A 25155-nucleotide genomic window follows, 5' to 3' on the forward strand; every position below is an offset into this window, starting at 1 on the left:
GTAGGAAAGTGGCCATTTAAGAAAGATAGTAGTAGTCTAGATGAAATGAGTGAAATGTTTAGGAAATTTGATTTGTGAAGGTTTTTTTTTTTTATAAAAGATGAATTTAGGTTTGGTGACAAGAAATAAAAGGTCATCTGTAAAGACTGCAACTTTGTGATGATGGGAATATGCCTAAAGACATGTTATATTCTGGTTTATGTCTAAGAATAGATTCTAGTATGAGAACACAAATATTAGGAGATATGAAGCATTTGTTGTCTCATTGGGCCTGATTTTTTAAAGCTGTCCAAGACTTTCATCAGAAAAGCTGGGTGATCCAGGAAACCTGGAATGGATCTTGTCCAGGATTGAAAACATGTTCCAACAAATAACAAATTACTTTTGATAAAATCTATTCCAGGTTTGCTGGATCACTCATCTTCACAGATTAAAGTGTATCTTCTCCAACCTTGGAGATCCTAATAAATCAGGCCAAGTTTTATAGTGTCACTTTAACAACTAACATCATATAAATCAGGTAAAATTATGTATTGTTTGATATCACCCTTTTAACAGAAAAGGGAAACATAAAAAACAAAACAACTGTATTCTATTTAGCTCAATATAATGATTTTAATAGGAGAAATATAAGCTGTCTTTAAGTACAGTACAAAAACTCCATAGGTTATTTGAGAAAGAGATTGCTATATTAATGTTAAAAAATTATGTTTTAATTCCCAGCTGTGCTCTATATTCTCACGCACAGAAATGTTCTGGATAAAACAGATTGCACAATTACACATATACATTACTGACCCTCCACAATGACACACTTTCATGGGAAGCTGAAAAAATAATGCTTTGTAAAAGCACAACAAAGCGCATTTAGCCACCGAAGAATTTCAAACTGGAGCAATAGGGTAGTTTAAATCTGACATTAATCAAGTTTGTTTTTGTATAAAATGCCCTGTATGTCACTACATTATCAACTAATCTCATAGTAATCCTCTAGTTTTTTTGGCTAATTCCAGGAAAACTGGAGACATCTGGATAGCACTTTCTATACCATTAGGTCAGGTTTCATCCTACAATGAGTCTGGCTCTCTAGTGCAGCATTCACCATCACTGGTGGTCCACACTGGCTCTGGCTGGTGCGCCCCCAGTGGCGTCAGGAGAAGAACCCCGCTGGGTGGGGGTGCACCGGCCAGAGCCGCGGACCATGTCTCCTGTACAGGTTGCAGGCTCAGGGAGGGGGGCGGTTTACGTCTCTGGACACAACCCACAACTCTCCCATCACAGGCTCAGACCTGCGATGGAGAGCGGGTGGGTTCTGGCATCATGATGTTACTATGAGGGAAGTTTCTTCCCCTTTAAGTGACACACGGCTCCCCGTGCATGCGTGGTCCGGAGATCATGAAAAAAGTGGTCCATGACATCCAAAAGATTGGAGACCACTGCTCTATAGGATGAAAGACTGTTTGGCCCTGATTCATTAAAGCTCTCCAAGGCTGGGGATAATACACTTTCACCAGTGAAGCTGGGTGATCCAGCAAATCTGGAATGGATTTCTTCAATGTCATTTGCTATTTGCTAGCAAATGCTTTGAATCCATCCCAGGTTTGTTGGATCACCCAGCTTCACTGGTGAAAGTGTATTATCCCCAGCCTTGGAGAGCTTTAATGAATCAGGGCCTTTGTCTTTAGAAAATGTGAATATTTGTGTCTTATAATATTGTTACTAATTTTATATTAATACATATTTCATTTTTTTGTGTGGTTTGACATGGAACCCAACAAAGTATGGCACAATATTATAAATACCTTATGGCAGCGTTTCTCCACCTTTTTTTTTTTTAGCATGGAGGAACCCTTTGACGTCTTCAGGGACCCCGTGTTATATTTACTATATCCACAGCTCAAAGTACATTAGCATAGTGGTCAGAATCCCACTTACATTACTGGCAAGTAAGAGGAATGTCACCCTTACAAATAGCCAAAAATACCAACTGACCTGATAGAAACAAACTGCTCATTGACCAAGGAACCCCTAACAACCTCTGGAGGAACCCTGGGTCAGAAACACTGCCTTTAGAGGCTCTGTAATTTTAAAGCAGAACTTTCAGTAAAATAAGAAAATCACAATTACCTTTACTTCCACAGAGCCCTTGATCCCTCCAGGGCTGCAATCCTCCTTTGTCCTGGCACAGAGGTTGTGCCGGACATTACCATCTTCTTTCTTCTTCTGCTATGTCACCCAATCTCGCACTGTGCAGGCATGAGAACAGGTGATGTAGTCTGCTGTAAATGTAATAATAAGTGTGCCAATCTCACTGTGCATGCGTAAGGAGCAAGCAGGAGATTGAGCATGCACAGAAGGAGTAGCCTTAAGCCTCCTGGAATCCCAGGAGGCTCTGCGCTCCAAAATATTATTTTCTGCCGTGGCAGTAAATACAGAAGGGGAGGGGCTTAATCTTTTCTGTTTTTTCAGCTGGCCAACCCTTGATGGGTTTTGGGGTTGAACTTAGCATTGATAAAAGAGAGAAGCAATGTTCTAGTTATAGTTCTCCTAGATTGTAAGCTCTTCTTAGCAGGGTCCTCTCCTCCTCCTGTGTCACTGTCTGTATCTGTCAGTCATTTGCAACCCCTATTTAATGTACAGCACTGCATATTATGTTGGCGCTATAAAAATCCTGTTTATTATAATAATAATAGAAGGGCCTTTTGGACAAATCTTATCTTTAATGTGACTGTACCCCCTTTGTGTGATCAGGCTGTATATCCAGAGGCCATGCGTGTCTGAAAAGATTTTCAGAGAGAGCATACCTGTACCCCTTGTCTGTGCCTGGAAGGACACTAACGACCAGGGAAGAGGTAAAAAGATCCAAGACCAGGATATTATGGCCTATTCATTCCTCACCTCCATCAAACTTGTGCCCATAGACAATGCACTCAAAGATCTTTATCATCCTGCTAACCTTGATCCAAAGAGGCTTGAGGAAGAACATAGGTATGGACGGGTATCTATATGTGGAAATCAAGTTACATAGAATAAAAATAAAATAATCTTTACCTTAGCTATAAAATATTGGCCACATTATTCCACATCCACATGAATGTCCTAAATCTCTATTCTTGACAAAATACATTCCATTTGTTGTCATTTTCTTCTGACGTCTTTGCCGTCATTACGTGCTCATTACGTAAATTGCGTTACCTTCATAATGTATTCTGGCATCTAGAGCAAAATAAAGAGCTTCTAGTGTAAAGGTCAAAGTAGCAGCATTAATTCCCAAATTATAAAGCGTGGCAGGAATCTCTGATATTTCCAACAATGCCTGAAATCCTGAACCTGAAAACCCTTCTGACAGCCTTTGTAGCTGTGAATCCAAATTGACGCTTTTAAATGTCACCTCAGCCTGTCATTTCTCTTGTGCACAATGAAGCACACCCTCCTCCCCATGACTTGGTGCAAGCTGCCTATAGATCTGCATGTCTGATCATTCTTTCCTAGGAGGATATTAAACTTCTGTCAATGGGTCTGATTTATTATCAGCTCTCCAAGGCTGGAGAGAATACACTTTTATCTGTGAAGTTGGGTGATCCAGCAAATTTAAGAAATTTATATTAATATAAAAATTATATTATTAATAAAAATTAAATAATACGCACAAGATAACCAATATATCATTCATTATTATTATTATTTTATTACTATTATATATATATATATATATATATATATATATATATATATATATATAAATATATTAAATGGGATTTATATAGCGCCAACATATTACGCAGTCCTGTACATTATAATTATTAATTTAAAGTTAACGTTTTATTGTTGTTATTATTACATAGTAACTTTCCAATATTTACTTTATAAAAACATAAATACTTAAACTAACATATTGTATTTGTTTTCCTTAAATAATATTAAAAAGTACAGGCAGGTCACTAATTTCTATTATCACAGAATAATTTAATAGTACCTTATGAAGATATTACAAAATATTATTATAATTATTATTAAGAACTGTAAGGCCTCTATTTATAATGCAGTAAATGTGCCATTCACTGAAATTTTCCCTGATGGAGAAAGTTCCAGATCCACCTGTTTCAATGGTACAAATTAAATCTCTTCCAGGGAATGTTTCAGTGACTGTCAGAGTAACTTGTATTATATTATAATTATTATTTTTATTCACGCAAGTAATATTATTAATATTTATCATAAAGCATTCAATGTATAAATTGTGTTATTTTTGTTCATATGAATATTATTTTTACTATTTAACAACCCCTGCAGCTCTGCATAATATGTTGGTGCTATAAAAATCCTGTTTAATAAAATTAATAATAATAATATTAACATAATTTATTGTACTATTATTTTTTTTTTTTAACATACTATTTTCATAAAGTGGAATGTAATATTATCATTATTATTCATATGAATATTATTTTGAATTTAAAATAATATGTAACATTTGTTAATTATATGATGATGGGTATTATAAATAGTTATATTTTTGTTAGCAGCATATATCATTACTTGTATTATTATTATAAAATGCCTGTTTTATTTAATTTATAAACATATAAATATTTTAAAATATATTAAAAAATGTATAAATATACAAATATCTGTGTATATGTATGTTTGTATATATTTTTTCTTTATTTTGTTTGTGTTATTTATCGTTTGGTTGTTGTTATTGGTAATATTATCATTAATAATAATCAGATTCTTTTTTTTTTCATTATTTCATCTATGATATATCTTACGTGATATTGAGAAAATGAACTGATGTCTTTCAATGCTTGCAGCAAGAACAACTATTATTATAACAACAGCAGCAAGTAAAAGATTAAATTATGGGGTTTTCTTGTAAGAACACATTGGTTATGTATCATTCTCTCTTGGCTGTTGTATGTGATGATATTTCTAGATTGTAAGCTCTTTGGGGCAGGGTCCTCTCCTATTCATGTGTTACTGTCTGTCATTTGCAACCCCTATATAATGTACAGCATTGCATAATATGTTGGCTCTATATAAATCATGTTTATTATTATTAATATTATTATTATTATTATTAATAATAATAATAATAATAATAATAATAATAGTAATTTGCACCATAGCCCCAGTCCACAGTAGTGGTGCAGTTTGTGCAGCCTGCTTATTATTATTCATAATAATAATAATAATAATAGTAGTGGTAATAATAATAACAATAATAATAATGATGAAAATAATATTGCATTGCATGCATTGACCCCCCCGCCCCATGCAGCTCTCCTGCCCAGGTGATAGCTCTAGCTCTGCAGCTGTGTTGCCAGCAGTGATTGACAGCTGGCTGTGATGTCACGAAGTGGGCGTGTCCCAGAGGAGTTCCCTGGGAAGGCAGGCAGGCTGACTCCAGTGTGTGACCTGGGAGAGAATGGGCTGATCAGATGCTCATAGACACAGGAGCTGCCAGGCTGCAGGATCAGGGCTGCTGGGGAGGATGCAATGTGCAGCAGAGGCAGCCTGAAGAACAAAGCATGGATGAGGAGGAAGGGCTAGCAGCCTGGATCTGGGATTGCCACTGTCATAATAATGGTAAGTGCCAGATAAAGATGCTCTCCAGCCTTGCAGCACAATTACCCTGCTGCTACCCTGTGTACACCTTTCCTATTGTGCTGCACAATGGGATCAGCTGCAGCATCAGCTCCCAGCTAATCCTCCTGTGTTCTGCACAAAGCTTCATTTTACAGATCTGCAAAAGTGCAGTAACCCATGGCAACCGGTATTCGGCATCCTATAGGTCAGGACAGTTAGGAGGTGATGCCTGATTGGTCGGTTATGGCTTGCACTTTGCCGCTGGCTGACCCTCTTTGTAATGCACCTGAAAGTGTTGCTGACTATGGATAGATGCTGAATTTCTTGCTGATATTTAAGTACATAAATCCAAGGATAGTTTTATGCTGATGGTATTTTAGAAAGGTTGATTATTATTTATTAGTTTGTTGATCTACATGTCCATTTGTTTTTATAAATGAGTGAAATAATATAATCTAATTAGATGGATGACTAGAGAATGAAGACATTTCCAGGGACAAAGCGCAGAAACTTGGAGGGGTCCCTGGAAGAGTGGATGGTTACACATTGGCTGATTAATCTTAGTAATTGGTGGGATTCTTAGCAGAGGAACTACAAACACCAGCATGGCCTGTACTGTGACATGCTTGGAGTTGTAGTTCTTCACCCGCTGTAAATTGCTTCATTCACACCTAATCTATCATTTTCACTGATAGATGTCAATTAATTATTGGATCATCAAAGTTCTGATTGGCTGCCTGAATAAATAGAAAGCTGTCAGGAATTCCTAGAAATATAAGGAGGGAGATTTTACCAGGTAGGAGCTGGATGTGAAATGATAGGACAAGGAAAGGGAATTGTATAGGTAGCTCTATAGGTAGAACACATTACCTTCATGGCTGTACAGTCACCTAGAGAGACGGAGGATGGGGGCTGTCTTCTGACCCCTTCTGAAAATGATCTTAAACACCTATGCAGATCGGTAGATACGTTTTGGGTTGGACCCCTTAAAAAGCAATTTGCCTGAACTGGTCTTACTTCTGTAGAAGCTTGAGACATGCATGGGAAAAGTCAGAACTCCTCCATATGTTCCAGTAATTGACAAGTATTGAAGTCGGTGGATCAGTTTAACAGCCAGGTATTTTGCACCCTCCAGAGCTCTTCCTATTTTCTCTTTCATATAAATTAATGTCCATTCCTGTTCCAGGTCAGTGGCAGAAAATATTGAACCCATGACCCAGATGATTAGCATTTTCAGAATGTGATCAACGATGGCAGTCATGGTATTGATCACCATATACGTGCCCTTTAAAGAGACCCTGACACTAGATCTTTTAATTCGTCCCATACCTTACTCCATGCATGGTATTACCTGTAAAAGACTTGTAGACATCCACAAATCCTGAGATCGCTGTTGGGTGCAGAAATCTTGCATGTGATATCAGCAGCCCCAGCAGACTCAAATTATTTGTATGGCTTGGCTGACATGTTGGTGAACGTGTCTTTTCTTGGGTTCCAACATGGTAGCAATATTCCTTTTGTGTCCAAAGGTTCCTAGTGACAAGTGGGACAATTCATTTTTCACATTGAATAAATTGGCAACCTACAGAACCTTGAGACAGGTAAAGGATAATCATTTCAGAACTGATTATTTTTTTGCCTAAGCGTACAATATCAGATAAAGAAAATCTGGAATCGTGAAAACTTCCAGTGCCCTTTCCCTTATGTTTTTGCCAGAAAAAAAAATATGACCTGGATTTATCTCCATAGATAGACAACTTTAAAGAAGGCTGCCACTGCTGAACTCTTCATGAAAATACCCATTGCCTGGCTGCATGTTGATCTCAAGGCTTTATTACATTTTGGGTCACTGCCCCAGAACAACCATACAGATCAGTTGTTCTGTGATTTCACTAATCTCAGCCTTGTTCCAGGTCAGGTCCAGGTGTTAACCCCAGCAACTAGCATTCTTATAAGGGGTTCAGCAATGGGGGCCCATGCATTTCCTGGGCATAAGTTTTTTTAAGATTTAAAAATTTTATAGCGTACCTAAACCTAGACAACCCTTTTATGTAAGGAAAAAATTATTTGTTTGTTTTTTAAGTGCAACACCCTTTTTGAAGCACCGCCCCATAATTAGGTGCCTAGGTAATTGAGAATGAATGGGAGCTCTTGGGTGCTCCTTTTGTGCATGCTCGAGCATCTCAGGCATGCGCAGAAGGAGCCCTTTCGTCAAAAGGGAAAAAAAATTGCCGATCTCACGCATGCTCAGTGAGATCAGCCAGTTTTTTCCCCATCTACGTCACCCCATCTTGCACCTGGGTTGGGTGACGTAGGAAGAACCCGGAATAAGAGGAGAAGACAGCGACACCAGGAGTGCCTTTGTGAGATGCTCACGCATGTGCAGAAGGAGCACCCAAGAGCCTCCTGGGATGCGTGACGTTGGTAGCCCGGGAGGCTTTACACTTTTTACCTTACATAAAAGGGTTGTCTATCCTTTTATGTAAAGTGACATTTCTGAGTTTAGGTACCCTTAGAACAGGACAAAGTAACTTTGTTGCCATGATGTAGTTGCATGTTGTAGATGCATTCCCTATGGGGCTTATCATGTAGGGTGGAGGGCAGGGATAGACAGATTTTTTTAGGAAGTCAGGTACTGGACTACAAATTAGCTGCTATTTTATTGTAAAGAAAATAGGTAAAATGATTTAAGCTATGTATGTTCAGGCCGGAAATGGGAGCAAACTTTCCTATGTGGCTCCTGAGGGCAGGTACCTTGCCAGTCACTTGGCCACCCACTATGCTGCACTGGCACATTTGATGATTTAACCTCTCAATGCCACCTCTATTCATTCTATATGGGTGACCACAGGTGAGATGCTACATGTTCAGAGGTAACTGCATAGCATCCTCACTGCCAGTCTGATCACAACCCTAATGATTATTCCTACTTTTAATAATATATTCCTTCTACACCATATGGCCAATCACACCTATGTAAACTTGATGAACATCCCGTTTCACCACAAACCATGAGCATTGATATGGATTTGTCCTCCTCCCTATAATGCTACTATAGCCTCCACCCTTCTATGAAGGCTTTCTCAAGATGTTGGAAGGTATCTGTGGGGGATTTTTGCTATTCACCCAAAAAATGGTGAACTTAGGAACTGATGTTGTATTAGTTGGTGCTCCAATCTATTTTAAAGTTGTTGAGTAGGGTTGAAGTCAGGTCTCTCGAGCTCCTCCATACCAAACCCATGATACCATATCTTTATGGAGCTTCCAAGTCATACTAGAAGAGAAAATGACCTTCTTCAAATTGTTATCAGGTTGGAAGCTCACAATTTTCTGAAATGTTCTGTGTGCTGTAACATCATCATTACATTTCCTTTTGAAGACCTGAACACAATCCTTTGGCAGTGTTCTCCCCAGCCCCATTTAGCCGGGTGCACCGTTCAACAATTTTCAGTCATCACCCAACTGTTTTTGGGTGGTTACTGAAGAGTTGGGTCACAATACAGTGGGTTGCCACCCCCCTACTATTTCTTCCCACCCAGCTAAAAAAAAAAAAAATCTGGGTTGAACACTGCTTTTGAGAGGTGACCACCTATTTGGCCATTTAGCGGGTGTGATTGATGGGTGACCACCATTATTTGGCCGTATTATGTATTTGTACTGATGCATCAGGTACTCCATGTCTCACCAACAAATACCAAAAAATGAACATGTTGGGTTTTGTAGTTCTAAGGAAAACGGCTCCTGTGGCCTCGGCGCTCCGACATAATTACCTGACTGACGTGTTATCTCGAGCTCGTATCTCACTGTGTAGAATGTCAGTCTGCCAAGGATTTTTTTTTTCATTCAGAGATCCTCACCATTGATGTCTCTATTTCTAGTCTCTGAGTTATCTGTTTGTTAATCACACTTCTAATTAGATCTGTCATCAGGTTGATTCATCCAAGTCTACAGATTTGCGTGTGCGTTTGTTTCTTTTCTTTCTGTATAGTACGAGGACTAGAAACTTCTGAAGGGACGTCGTTGCTCATTCATAAACGGTTCAACGAGGAGATGCATTATGTTGTATGAGGATACATAATGCCTAACTCATCCATGTAGATGTGAAGAAAGACTACTGAAGAGGGTTGTGGCATTTTCATGCCAAGGGGATCAAGGTGAATTCCACCTGAGCTTTCGGTGGCAGCTGGTTATGTCAACAGTTGCTTATTATATCCAGGGGGCATTTGTAAGATATTGCTACTATATTTTGTGTTCCCAAGCCTTGCATATGACCACAGTGTTGCTGTCACTGTTTTGCAATGGCTTTGGTTTAGGCATTACAGAAAATGTAATATTATGATTATTAACCTAAAGCACACAGCACTGTACAACAAATAGGGGTTCCAGATGACAAACATGTACCTAAGAGGTGTGGGACAATAGTATACAATTAGAGGGGGTATGGAATATTGCCTGATTAGTGGTTGAGGCAGAGGACAGGTAGACAAATTTGAAAAAGTAGGTTTTAAGGGCTTGTTTAAATCTGCTAAAGGAAAGTGCCAAATTGTGAATTGGAAGTGGTTATAAGTGAGGAAGTTATTAGTAGGTCATTGGAGAAGTGGAAAGGATGGCTAGGGGTGTGTTTGTGTATCTGGTCAGAAATATAGAAGGGACAAGGGCTGTCAAATGATTTAAGAGCATTGAATTTTTTTCTTAGGTGGAATGGAAGCCAATGTAGCGATGTGCAGAGACACAGCAGGTGAGGAGGAGCAAAGGGAAGAATAGATACTGTAAGTGTACCTGCAACATTCATGATAGATTATAGAGGAGAGAGTTTGGGTAGTGGAATACCAGAGAAGAGGATGTTATAGTAGTCCAGACGAGAAATGATAAGAATATGTACTAAGAGTTTGATGGTCTCTGGGGACAGGAAGAGGTGTATTTTGGATGTGTTGCACAGGTGGAAGTGATAGGACCTGGAGATGTTCTGGATGTGGGGAGTGAAGGGTAAGTCCATCCACAAGATGGAGCCTGATGGAGGGAGACTTTCCTTGCTATGTAATAGAAAATGACTGCTCCAACCGTGAGATCCCTTACAACCGTGAGATTTTCTTATATACTCTGTCCATTTGGGTGTTGTGGGTGTTCTCACCCAACTTTGTGTGTCCAAGGTTTTCTTGTTACTCTTTTCATAATAATAAATCTCTGCAGTTAAATTAATTCCTTTCCCTCTTTTCCTACTGATCCTGTTCTGATAACACATCAACATTTTATGTTTTTACTTATTTCAGTTCCCAGTATACCGCCATGGTCATGGTCACCATGATACAAAGAAAGAATGAAACTCCTCAACCAAAACATAGTCAGTGAACCTGACATGGTTCTTACACTTCTATTCTCCATCCAAACCAAGGAAAAAGTCCCGGTTTATGATTTCATTATATCTAATTTATTAAAAAGCAGTTATAATAGCTCCTATTGAACTAATTACCCAATCAGAACGTGGGAACTAAACCGTGACAATTTCTTATGATCTCCTAGTCCACTTGCACTGTGGTGGTAGTAATCCTTGGATTACATTCAGGTGGAGGTGGAAAATATTATTTCTTTGGGTCTAAGGATTTGATATTGATGTACATATTTATAAATAGTATAAGAATTGAGCATTTAGCTAGAATTAAGCACATGCACACTTTTGTGTTGTTCGCTAGGCTCAGAAAATCCACAATTACTATTATTTGAATTTTTGATTTCAATAATGTTTTAATAAAATAAACAAGTATGCACAATCCAGCTTATAAAACAGACATTCTTACTATTATTAGAATTTTTTGGTTGTAGCGCCATACTGATTCCAACATAAATAATTTTCAATAGTAATATATTTGTATATTAATATATAGTAAAATTAATAGTATATAAATATATAATATAATATTAGTGTGCAACAATATGTTAACTGCCCATAACCTATACAATAGCAATGTATTCCTATTTGCTTTTTCTCAGATTTATTATCCTGGGAATTATAACAAGTGTGCGAAAAGTGTCTCCAAACCCACTGTCCAAAAATCCACCCCTACCTCACACATACCCCCATTCTCCCTACTACTCGGTTAATTTTGTATGCCACTTTATGGGTGAGAACCCTCAATGCCAATTACAGCATTGATAATTAACACACCAGTGTTAAAAGATTACAAGTTGCTGAATAAATAACTTGATTTTGCTCGTTCTTGGGTAGTCACATGACCACAAACCCCTGCAATGTGTAATACACAGATCGCCCGGTGACTGGTGAAGAAGAGTTTTTTTTATTTCCTAAATTACACTTTAATATGCAATGAATCATACTTGCCAGGAAAATAAATTAAATTGGTAATTTTTCCAAAATAGGTAAAAGACCCTCAATGTGCCAGGGGCTGGATTGGTCTCTATAGACAGCCAACGTTAAAGAAAATGCTGGTAATATTCCTTTTCTTGTTTCTGTAAGCAGACTTACGTGGGTGACATAACGGCTGTATAAACATCCGGGCCGGCTCTGCTGCCTTTTTCTTTGGTCTCTGCTAATAGAATAACATTCCCAACGCTTGTGACTGGGGCGTGTGAGTCAGTCTGTGTACATTTCCCTGCTATAGACAAGTGAGGGAATCTTCCGATGGAGTATGATGGGTGAGTGAGATACAATATTCAGATCAGTACAGTATATGGTTTGAATTATATCTGAAATAATGGGAAATTTAACAAGCCCAATGAATGGCTTTTACTATTCCAAAACACTTCTTGTGTGCTGTGTGCAACGTAGTTGTCTAAATCTGAAAGGCTTATTATGTAGAAAAGCCGTTTATGGGACGGTGTCTATGCCACCGGGAACTTCACATTGGAGTTTAGAGGAGTCCGTGCATGAGCTGGCCACAAAACAGGCCAAGCTCTGCATTGAAAATTCTATTTGGTTCTTATGCTGGTCCTCTGGTTTTATTGAGCCACTGACCCAGGACAGTCTCACAGATCTGTATTTTTGCATACATTTTAAAATAGCGCCACCTAATATGTTGGCACTATATAAATACTGTTTGAAAAAAAACGAATAATAAATAGAAGCAAAAAGGTAAGAATGAAAACCGGGCAACCAGCATTTTAGAGAGGTCAGCAGCGGCAACTTTCATGTTTTTCTTATAAGATGTTTCATTTAAAGCCCAAATGGACCCTCATGTTTTGGTTCTGTAATACAGCCAGGATCCATATACAATAATAAATCTGATTTACTTTACTTTTTATTAAACAGGTAGGTTCTACAAGGAGGGTAAAATATTTTGTTTTGCAGCATCCTAGCTAGTCAGACCGCAGCTTTCACAAAAAGTAGCGACCTGGCTCCCAGTAGTCAGACACTCCTTTACCCAACAATATAATAATCAAGAATGGTCCTTGGGTAGTGGGAATGTTGTTGATTGGTGCTCTGTTTGGGCAGTCATATGACTGTATCAGAGCCACAAATGTAATATAAGGTCATATTTATTATGGAATGTGCAGTGCGTCTTCAATAAATTAGCAAATTGTAGGGATTCATTGAAATGTTTAATGAATTTGTGAAAAAATATAATTTACCACTGTGTTTTTTTATGGTTTGGTTTTACTGTTTTTGGCGAGGAACTTCTTTTATTCTCCAGCCACTCTATTGATGAGGTCTGCTACACCTGCCGTTCCCATTATTTGGAAAATCCCATCAACCCTGCTTGATTTTGTATTTGTTTTATATTATGAAGGGTTATAAAGAAGTTGGAACACACAAAGGTGGATCGGAGGACTCAAAACTTCCAGGGGGACATAAGATAGGAAACAACGGCAGGGAGATCTCAGTGTTGGACCATCCAAGCTATATTGGAAGCCAAGGGCAGACACAACCAACCAAGGCCAACCTATACCCACAATATCCCATTGGATTGATGTGACCCTCTAACATCAGCACAGTGGCATTTTATAAGCTTAATTCCCAGCATGTATCAGTAAAGTTCCATCAGATCACGATGCAGAATATAAATGCATAAACTAGTAAATACTTGAGCGATGGACAGCTCCAACTCTGGTTTATTGTGTCTATTTCCGCCATAGTCAATCAAGCCTGTAACATTTTGTCCTCCTCCTCGTGTTGTTGGTGATATCTCATTATTTTTTCTTCTCACCTGTGAGAAAAATGTATTTGTGGCTGGCAGGCTTCCCCGGCTGGTGTTAATGGAAATGTCATATCTGGACAGAGTTTGTGAATGCGAGAAACCGATTATGTTTGTCACCCGGTACGGCAGACAATGCGGGGGAGAATATTTCTATGTATGAAAATAATTCTACTTTCCTTAAAGGATAAGTCCTGCCAAAATAGATTCAGCCTTTTTAGACCAGTGCCGGACAAAATCAATATTCTGATATGGGTGGTCTCCAGCAGACATAATGACCAATTATTCCTTTATCCTTTGAAAACTTTACGGCCCAGATTTCCCCTCTTGCCTTGGTCATGCACACTGCTACATTGGTTCTTAAAGAACCAGAATCTGCAGATTTGTCCACAGGCAGCAGTGAGCTGTACTGTACTGGTCACTGTCATCCCCATTCATCCTCAATAGGGCTGTTGTGGATAGAAACTCTTTGTATCATCTCCCCAAAGACAGCAGTTCACTGGTATGAGGAAACAGTAATCACACCGCAACCTTATTGCCTCAATATACAGTTGGCTGGGTCTTCTCTTTGGAGACATAGGTTGTGGGGAGTCTCCCTGCTCCCCACCTCCTTTAGGGAAGATGACTTTAAGAGGTAGGCTATAAACTCTATAGACTATAAAGAGATGTCTATTTTGAACTTAAATATAAAATTAAGTTTGGAACAAACAGTGTTTGTGAGCAATATTGCACCACAGGAAATTATTAAAAAAAGAAAATCAGAGCAATGTAACTTTTATGTTTAGACTTTAGATAAAAAAACACAGCATTTACAATTCCCTGGTACCTGGTGGCTGCCAGTAGGCACCCGGGAGTAGTAACCACTAGAAGTTTGTAAATACTTAAGCAGCTTTGCTTGTGGTTGGAAGCGGTGTGTGTTTTTTCTAACTTATAACTAACTTAAAACGAAAATTTTTCTAACTATATGAAATGACTTAATTATTCAGAGTAGAGGAGCTCATGAATATTGTATGTAGCATCAAAAAACCACATTGCAACACTACCACAATGAAACGCCTAAAAAACAATAGGGAAATGGATGAATCCATTCATTCCAATTTAAAATAGTCAACAGCAGTGGTACCACAGAAAATGTTCTGAATTTGGAATTCAAGTTCATATTAGAGAAAAATGAAAATATATATAGTACTTTTCTACAATCCATGCCCATATCTATGTGTTTTAACCTAATAAAAAACCCTGCAAGCGCAGCAATATACCGGTTGACCTGCCAGGAAAGTGCTCAGCTTTTGAGCCATGTTTTATCCTGAGAAGATAATGGATTTTTGTGCACCACGTTTTGTTTGAGCCCCTTATATTTTGCTAAACTACTTCATCACTCCAACTTAACCTTGCTGGCAGTATGAAAAATTAGTATTTTTAAATGTAAAAAAGTTACATTTAAAAATCCTCATTATTTTAAATTTCCTGCCTCATCCCGCCTACCTGCCCCATGGTCCCGCCATCCAGCCTAAGGCTCCCAAGCAGATGCCCAGCCGGCATCTGCTTCCCCTGGCCTTGCGTCCCCAACATTAACACGCCGGAGACGCAGATGCTAGACGGCATCTGTGTAGCCTGGTGATGCCCGGCCGGCATTTTCAGGTGAAGAAGAGGGCGCCAGGCATCGCTGGAGGGCGCTGTGGGCACTGCTGGAGGATGCCGCTCTGGAACTTGGTAACCAGGTGGGACTTTAAAACTCCCTGGCAATTCCACCTCCGGTGTAGGGTTACCACTTTTGGCACTGAAAATTATCCCTTAACCACACTCGGGAATACTGCCAGGGAGGTTAAGCTATGTACACATGGCAGATAGTAGTTGCCTAGAGGAACGATCATGATCACCTTGGGCCAAAAGTGGTCCCCTGGCCTAGTTCTTAGGTCCCCCACAGTAGATTGATGAATGACCAGTTGAAACCATACCCGTTTACTCCTATGTAGGAAAGCACAGCGGGGTGCCACTCGCTCATCCATCGTCCTCCCCTGTCCATAGAACAGAATGGTGCTGTGTGCACTGTGATAAAGGATCATTCCCTCATTCTGTAGTCCAAGATAAGACCTAGCAGGGGTCCTTAAAGTGGAATTAAACTAAAAACAAAAAAAACACTCACCTTTAGTCCGGCAGATCCCTCGATGGAGCTGGTCCTTCCCACAATCCAGTTCTGCATCATCCTGGAATTCCTCTTCATCCAGGTGCTGAGGAAACGTCGGGCCCCGTAATCTTTGATCTTCAGTTTCGTCTTCTTCTTCGGTCTTCTTTCTTCATCACCCGATCTTGCACCTGCGACGTAGCCACTCTGAAAAAGCAAGACAATCTCACTGCACATGCAGGAGATCAGCATCTCTAGAAGGAAAAATGCCCGGGATAAGGGCATGCACAGAAGGAGCAGCCAGAGCCTCCCGGGATACGTACATCATGCATCCTGACATCAGGGCATGCACAGAAGGAGCAGCCAGAGCCTCCCGGGATGCGTGACGTAGGTATCTGCGTAGGACGTAGGACTCTACCCTCCCATTAAGTCCTGATCACCACAAGAAAAAAACAACATTTTTACCTTACATAGAGGGGTTGTCTACCCTTCTATGTAAAGTAAAAATGTTGAGTTTAGGTACACTTTACGTTAACATAAGAAGTGCATATGGAAGCTCTGAATTTCTGACAAGCCTAACAACTTTTTTTTTGCACTCGAACATTGTTATGGTTCATATAGCTTTAAATATAAAGGTCCTTAGAGGAAATTACATAGCAAGCCAAGGTGTCAGTGAGTTTAGTTTCCTACATCATCCAAAGTCATCTTCAAACTGGAGAAAACTGTCATGAGCAGGATTTGGCAGATCGAAAGCCACAACAGAATCATAGGACACTTTCCCAAGCGTGCTTGCTGTTATATCTGTCACTACTTCCATCAGCAAAAAAAATGCAGTTGAAATTTTGCTAAATGAAATGATTCCATTCTTTATTTGCAGTTGTTTTGTTGATCTGTGCTTTGAGTTTAGAAATTAAATTGAGAAATCCACTTATTGTATTGAGAAATCGAACAAAAACTGGAAGAATTGGGTAATTTCAGAACATTAGACTGATAGTGTAGACTGAAAATGATATAAGGTCATAGCTGGTCTGAGATACATAATAACCGGCAGCTTAGATTGTACTCTCTGCGGTAATGGGAAACGATTAGTCACATGGCCTTAGTCACTGACGCTGCTATTTATTGCACGCTTAAAAGCACTGAAGACTTAAGTGCCCAGGATTAGATCTGTCACTCAGCCCTGGATGGCTCTGTAGACCATCACACCCTTTCCTGATGATGTTTTTAATGAATTTTCTTTTTTTACACAGAAATGATTTTCTATTGGTAGCTAATGAACTGTCACAGACAATTTTTGCAATGATTAGTTGTCAGGCTGCAGGAGTTAATGACCTGGTTATAAAGCCATTATATATATATATATATATATATATATATATATATACAGTTAGGTCCATAAATATGCAGACTTTCAGCTTTAATTCAGTGGGTTGAACAAAAAGATTGCATAAATGTGAGGAACTAAAGCCTTTTTTTACACAATGTGCTGTGCTTTCTAGACATGTTAGCCATACATATTACTTAGTATGTATGCACTTTAAAATGCTATCATGCCTCTTGGTATTGTACTGACCCTATGGTCCCAGTGCCTAAATTATTGGAAGAAATTGATATGGAGGTTTGTGGTTGTGGCATGCTGTACATATGCTCAAGATATCGAATCCAGTGACTGCCAAGCATCCAGCATTTTCAGAAGAAACTGACAAACCATTGACAGGCCTGCATTAAAATGAGCCCAGTGTGCAGAAAGGGAGTCTAGGTGTTGGCTGCCCATCTTCCATGTTACATGAAATTGATGCAGATGATAAATGTACTCTGCACTTTTCCCTGGCGTTCTCTCCCCTCCAATATATCCTCTTGTTATTAGCTGGGAGACGTCTGGTACTTGTAGCAGGAGCTGCGATAATGTCTACAAGCAATCTGCGTTCTCCTATACATCAGCAGAATCCATTTACATAGTAATTTCGGCTCCTCTTCCCAGTACGGCAGAAACATTTCAGCTTTAAACAAACTACCTTATTTTTAAAAACAATTTTTAGTGCATTTAATAAAAATGATTAACGACCCTTTCAGAAGTTTACGTTGCGGTAATGCAAATGTGCCATGGCACCACAATGCAGTGTTAGAGTAATGGGCAGCGCACTCTGTGTGTGTCTGCAATGCTAAAAATAGGGGTAAGGATTTCATGTTAAAGTGGAACTAAACCTATATGAGAAAAAATGTGATCATTACTAGACAAGCGATAACCCTTTTGCAGTGAATTACCTGTCTGTTCTTAATGGACACTGCACACGCCGGGTATTCTGGCATGCCTCTGAAAGCTGGGAATGAATAGACTCTCATGTGCATGCGTAGGAAATGCATTGTTCTAGCCTGATCAATCAAGAGGCCTAAAGATCTGGAACCTGGAAGAAGACCGGGTGAAGATGGTGGTTGTGCCTGCGCTGGTCCAAAGACTGCGAGCCGGGAGGTAAGTTGATTTTATTGCAGAAGAGACATTACCAATGTCACATCATCGCCTATTGCATGTCTTTCTTTATATGATTCTACTTTGTTCCACTGTAGCCTAGAAAGCAGAGATCATTTTCAGTGGAGGGTGCTGCCAATGTGGTTTCAGGCACTGGTGGGGGAGCTTTAAGTATATGTCTAGCTAAAACTTTTTAGAAACTCCTATTCGATTTGTATTGCATCCTCCTAGATTGATTTACTTTCTCTTTCTGGTCGCTATCACTGAATAAGTAATTAAGGGCAAATCTAAAAACTTTTAAGGCCAACTAAGATTTCTTCCTTGCAGTAAAGTGTGTGTTACTGTAATGCACATTACATACAATGCTGCAATTCGTATCTTAGTATAAATGGCACCCCAATCCCTATAGCAACGTACTGCACATTTCCTGTTTCTAGCCAATGAAATCCAACCAATTTCAAAAAAGCTTACTTAAATTGAGACTAAATAAAAAAAAAATGGAACAAAGCAGATCCTTTATTGCAGAAGAGATAGGCAATGTCCCTTCTGCAATAATATAACTTTACCTGCTCCAAAATCAGCAGCAGGACATAGTGGTGTCATCTTCAGGCTATAAAATATGTTGTTTGAATCACAAGACTGGCTAAACAAAATGTCTAATATTTTGTCAGGTGTATCCGTTCCCATATATGCATTTCAGCTTTATATTCAGATGCCTGCAGGAATTTCTACCTTAAAATAGACCTTGCATGAAAATACAATACCATGTAGCTCCCCAGGGGAAGAAAACACCAACTGAAAGCAATAAAAGAATAAAACATCTGAAAAATGTTGCATTTCTGTGAAACGGATCTGCTGGATGTTTTTTTACAGACAGCAGTGATATTACTCACTGAAGGATCCTGGTAAAGCTGAGGATATTGCAGGAATGTACAGGAGCAAATCTTTTCCGGATTTGAGGTCATCAGCTTTACCAGGTTTCATCAAGGCAACCCAGCAATGTAAGGTGCATAGGAGATTTTTAATTAACTTTTTTCTTGCTTTCGGTTTGCTTTTTTTATATAAACGGGGTGAGGGTATTGTTTACTAATACACAAGATTCACTAAATTCTCTCAATAGCTGTTCATGACAAATGACTGTAAGGGTAAAGTCTTGTAGATGGGACAACATACATACAAAAACGTAATTCATGTTATATTTTTAATATTTCGTTTTTTATGTTTTTATTATTTAAACCCAAAATTCCAACAATTGTCAACATTTTACATGCACGTATAAAATGTGCAAAAACTTGTAATTCTATAGATTTTATACATTTTTCTAATAAAATCGTGCATGAGCAGTATGTGAATTTCGGACCAGTTTTGTATTTGCTTTTACAATTCACTAAATGAATATATCACTCCCGCTGATCACCTGAATTTACTGTGCAAATATTATTCTATTGATTCAAATGGAATATGGCTTTTTCTGCTACAGTTGTGTTCAGGGAGCTCCAATGAGATGTCATAATAGGTGAGAAGTATTAGGAGCTGTATGAAATGGTAATAGAACAGCTGCGTCCTCCCCAAAGGAAAACAACAACGGATCAATAAATAGGGGTGCGGCTATACACTAGACCCAAAATCTATGAAACTAAAATTCTAGCATCTGTACACAGGATTTATGGAACTAGTTTACAGGATGCCATTTAGACTCTGATACCCCCTGTTCCTCCGCCATTGCTGTCCCCCCATGAAATGCCACTTGCCTGGCAGTCCATGGCTTCCAAGAAGATGAAATACATATATGAGAGATCCGGAGATATGACTAAGAAAAAATTTTAGCCATTGGATCAGCATGTTAGCCAGCCAACTAAGGTTTTGAAAAGGTAGTGGTGGGTGGGGGGGTTTGCGGTTGATATTTTCGCAGTGCCAGATTAGGTTGACCTTACATTTTTTTTTTCTTTTTTAGATCTATCATCTGTGTATTGTGATACCAAGCGGTTCATTAGCTAGGCCCTCCCCAATGTAGTTTTTTTAAAAATTGTGACCCATTAAACAAATGATTATTGTCAGTCTTCAAGGATGAATAACAATCATTACCATTCAATTCAATTTCTTTAGGTTGAGCTGTCATGAACCTACCCCTAGCCTATGACGGCACCATGATAGAGAAGCAGCACAGTAATTATCTCCATGTCAGCCTGTTCTCTTTTCCTATCTGCCCCTTTATGGTGTGCAGAGATTGGCTCTGTTTGTGGGTTTTTTTTCTAGCCGTGCCAGTATATTTGTTTTTTTCAGGGAAGATTTGTGGTCCTTTGTAACATTTGTCTTTAGCTTCAGTTTTGGCCCAGTGGCCCCGCACACACATGATACAGTACTGTAATAAGGACTAATAGAAGGTTCTAATGAGCAGCGGGTGAATGGGGGCCGGAGGCAGCTTCTTTAAAATAAATATAAGTGTAGATGAATGGAATCTGGTTAATTGCCATTACAACTCTGCTGTTATGACATGGAGTGATCTGGCTGCACCTGCACAGGTGATCTGGGTGCACTAAAACCATTAACGGAGAATGGCAGACAGAATAAATGTCCCAAAAAAACCTGCACTCAAGGTTGCACTTCAATTCCCACAAGATGAGGGCAAGTATCTAGTTTGTATATATTTGTGAAGGTGGCACTGTGTGTAATACTTTGTAGGAAACCTTTGGAGTAAGGATTTGGCAACACCCTGATTATTTTTTGCCATTTATGTCCCACTGGGGAGATTTGTTCTGAACACACACCAAGAGGATTTTTATTCATATGCAGAGAAATGCCTTTTTCCTATCACAGGAACAAGTATCACCATTGAAAACTCTTCCATGGAAAGGCAAGTGGACACAGTCAGCATTTTACCTAATGGGGGTTATACCCCTAATCACTTATTTCAATGTTAATAAAATAAAAGCTAAATACAGTTTATTAGAAAACTCCTATATGAGTATTCTGCCTATTAGCTCTGCTGAATGAGCAGCTCTGGAGGAATCCCTTGATATCTGCCATGATGTAAAAATATTTTGTGCACACTTCGACATTATGGTTACTTTTGGGCACCTGGTAAGTTTTGGCTATATTGGGCAAATGTGCAAAAGTGTGGAAGGTTAAATTCAACTTTATTGCACAAAAAGGTTCATATACTATGTTTTGTAAGCCATGGGCACTGGCAAGGTGAGTTGGGTGCCATTAGGAATAAACGGTGACACTCAAAACACGCATATTTGTGTGTGATTTGCATCTTGATCATTGAAAGTTCACATGGGTTTTAATGGCCTAGCTGAATTCTTCCTATACAATGGATTAGGGTCCCTAAGGCTAGGTTCAGACCCATCTCAGAATCTTGAGATCCTGCGTGGCTCCCAGCAGTTAGCACCTTGCCATTAACTGGCATTTTGGACTAAAGGGCTTTTTTTTTTATTCAGCAAGGCACTTTTTAGAGCAAAAATTGATCACCGTGTACTGTTTGACAGGTTATCTTTATGAGTCTTCAGTTTCAGCACCTGGCTGTGAAATTCTTATGTCTTATTCATCTACATCAGTCACTGTACACACTGATGGAGAGTCTGACCTTTCACTTCACCGGGATCTAAGGAGGATCAGGGTAGCCATGGCACTTATCAAAGCCTCTCCCTGATCTCCAGGCAGCACCATCCAACAAACTGCACGGAAAGCAGCAAAGATTAGATTTGTTGCTAAGAGATATAATCACAATGTGCAGAAGATTGTTTACTGATGTGTTTGCTGCTCAGGGTCCAGACTGGAACATGCTGGGGAACGTCTCCTACACATTATGCTGGATGCTCATTAAATGCTTTGAAGTCTTGTTTGTAAACCCGGTATTAATAAATGACCTGCAGAAATGGATGAGGGAGGAATGGAACGGGAGGAGTGTAACATTGGATCACAGTGTCTCCATCAACAAGACCTTGCTTTATCTGACCCCAATCACGGCATCCTACGCTACAACACAACAACTGCTGCTGAGCCTCTAGGGATAAAAATGAAAGTCTAGGAAAGCAATGTATCTGAAATTAAAGCTAAATACAAAGATTACTGGTCCGCTGGCTGTAATCGACTTTAATAAAGCAATAGAATCTGGTCTAGTCTGTTGTAGCGCAATAAAGGAGCACCCCCACCCCCCCACCCCACACCTCCTGTGAGTGCAGTCAATGTTAGACTGACAACATTGTGCAAAATATATAGATATATGATTGGGAATTGCACAAGGCTGATACCAAGTCAGAACCTGATTTTTCTATTTCTACGTAAAATCTATTTTTGGTAGGGTGCATGCTCAGTGTTGTGTTTGGTAATGTGACCATTAAACTGGAACTTTCACAAACAAAAAAAAAAATCACCAGTGAAAAGCCCTCAAACTATGGACAAACCCAACCAGGCAAGTCCCGCATTGTCTGAGCTTCCTTCTTCTTTTGCGGCACTGGGCAAATTAGCGTGTGCAGCCATCTTCCGGGTTTTTCTTCACCTCACCCAAACTCACACTGCACAGGCCCTTCTTTTTTACATTCCAGGAAAGCCCCTTGATGATGCCGTGCCAGATCATGAGCAGTTGGAGCAGACCACAAATATCCCAGGAGGCTGCGGGTTTTCCTTTCAGTCTTTATCAATGCAGCGTTAACGACGGAGGGGAAGGGGACATCCTCCCTCCCCCCTAAAAAAAAAAAAATAGGTTTATTGTAGGGATAGCCCCCCTTTTACATAGTTAAATGAGTGATGATAAGGCCGCTTTAATGCACTGCATTGGTGTAAATGGGCTCACAATGAACCTGTAACTGGAGTACTTTTTTTAAATCAGTCTAAAGCTCAACTTTAAGATGCTTTTACTTCTGCAAATCCACAAGAACCAGAGGCACTTTCATTTAAAGTGCTACTACCTAAAGGCCTGGACTGAAGGTTGGAAGAAAAGGGTGGAAGGCATTGGTGAAGTGGCAGAGGTTGGAGAGAGTGGCAGTGGCAAGCTATGCCCTTTAAGATCTCCCACATATACATTTATAAATAAATAGGGCTTCCTGTCCCTTCTACACTTCTTTCCTTGGGTGACAACACTCATTTCTACTGCATCTATAAAAGAGCAGAGTTGTCACTCTAGAACAAGACTTCAGAATATCTTGCCCTCTCTTTATTGCTGTAACATAAAGTGGAGGTGATCTTTAGTTCACAGAAGAAAAATTGGCAAGGCTGGTAACACTGAGATTGGAGGGCAGCAGAGTCAGTAAGCACAGCAAATTAGGAGCTCAGTTGTTTTATGATCAGCAATTCTTTTACATATAACAAAACGCTTTCAATTGCATACCTGTCACCTGTCATACCTGTCACCTCACCTGTCCTCACTCCATCACAGGCACTGCCATCTTCTTCCTTGTTTAACCTTTACCCATTGAGATTGGCTGGGCCGGATTGGTGTAACCCATGCAGGTGTGCAGGAGTTCATTGAGTCCCAGCAACTGCAGGGGAAGCCGGGATGTGTCGCAGTTCAGCGATTTTTAACAGATGGGGCAAGTGATCAGGCAGTTAATAATACTCAATGCAGAAGGGACATCACATGTCTGTTTCTGCTATAAAGCCTTGCCTGGTTGCATATTTCTAAAGTGTAACTTTTAATAAAAGTCTGTTAGGGTTTACATGGAGTCATGCTTTTGGGAGGTGGTGTTTAGTTTTAGTGCAGTTTTACGCCTGTGTGGTCAGATTTATTTGCTCAGTTTGCGGTACAAAAGCCCTTTGGGGTCCTCAGCTTTTTTGCGGTTAAAAATGAGGCTCCGAGAACTCATGTTTAGGGCCCACTGAAAATGATGGGATGCCGTATTACAAAGTATGTTGATGCAGCAAAAACAACCTATTGGGCCCCCAGTTGGAGCCGTATCTTGGTTTTAGTAACTGGGTAATATAATGTGAGGCCAATGATAGAAAATATAAAAGTCAGGTGGGCCCTCGACCTCCTGGGCCCAGAAGCACCCTAGACCAGTACTTTTCTGTGTTTCAGCGGTCTCGGATGCGGCCATGCATTATGTGCAGGTGCTGCGCTCTTTCTTGTCTCGTTGGTTCTCAGCAGATCTGCCTAGTGATAGCAGCCCCCTCTACACGCGGCAGTTGGCGCATCACCGCCATTGGTTAATTAACATTGATTTATTGTCCCCAGCCGCGCCGGTCTTGGCAGCCTCTTTCCATCCTTTCTCTTTCCAGTGTTTATTGCTTTTCCCTCGATTCCCTTTGTCAATCTTTCTTGTGTTTCTTTTCCCACCTCCCATCTGCGTCCTGCGCGTTCTCCAGCTTGCATACCATGCGCGTGTGTTATGTCACTGCCAGCAGCTGTCATGTTGCAAAGTTTCCTCCTGAGTAGGTGCAGCTCTGTCGCCTCACGTTCCTGGAAGGAAGGCTGACATATTGGCAGGTCTGCAATTACTTCGCTATTGATGACTCTGCTCGGCCAGACCACATAGAGTCATCTTCTTCCTATACAGTTTGCTTTGACAGCTTATGTCATATCGTGCCACCCATGGCTGTTACTCTGCGGTCATAATAATAATATGGAGGAATATATATATTATTTTATTATAGATAGATTAGAACCTCTGTGTGCAAAACACAGGATGCTTGTATTGTTACCAAAGGTGAGGGGAAATCTTCCAATGAGTTACCTGTCCTGGTGACAGCTGGAAGGGAATGTAAGAGGGGATATTCTTTGTCTTTGAAGAGATCTCTAAATTCCTCTTGCTTCTCTGGGACAGGAAGTACAGAGAAATCTCCCCAGGGGCCACAGACAAAAAAAAAATCTTATGGGCATCTTAATC

The 25155-nt window shown here is 39.7% G+C and overlaps 1 protein-coding gene across 1 annotated transcript in view; it reads left to right on the forward strand.

Moving 5' to 3' along the window:
* Positions 1–5396: 5396 nt before the first annotated feature.
* MAPK4 (mitogen-activated protein kinase 4) overlaps positions 5397–25155 on the forward strand; it is a 79315-nt gene continuing 59556 nt past the window's right edge. The window contains exon 1 of the mRNA XM_072416464.1: positions 5397–5589. The gene's annotated coding sequence lies outside the window, so the exon portion shown is untranslated. The remainder of the gene's footprint in view (positions 5590–25155) is intronic.

The sequence above is a fragment of the Pyxicephalus adspersus genome, chromosome 6 (genome assembly GCF_032062135.1).
Source record: "Pyxicephalus adspersus chromosome 6, UCB_Pads_2.0, whole genome shotgun sequence".
Taxonomy (NCBI): Eukaryota; Metazoa; Chordata; class Amphibia; order Anura; family Pyxicephalidae; genus Pyxicephalus; species Pyxicephalus adspersus.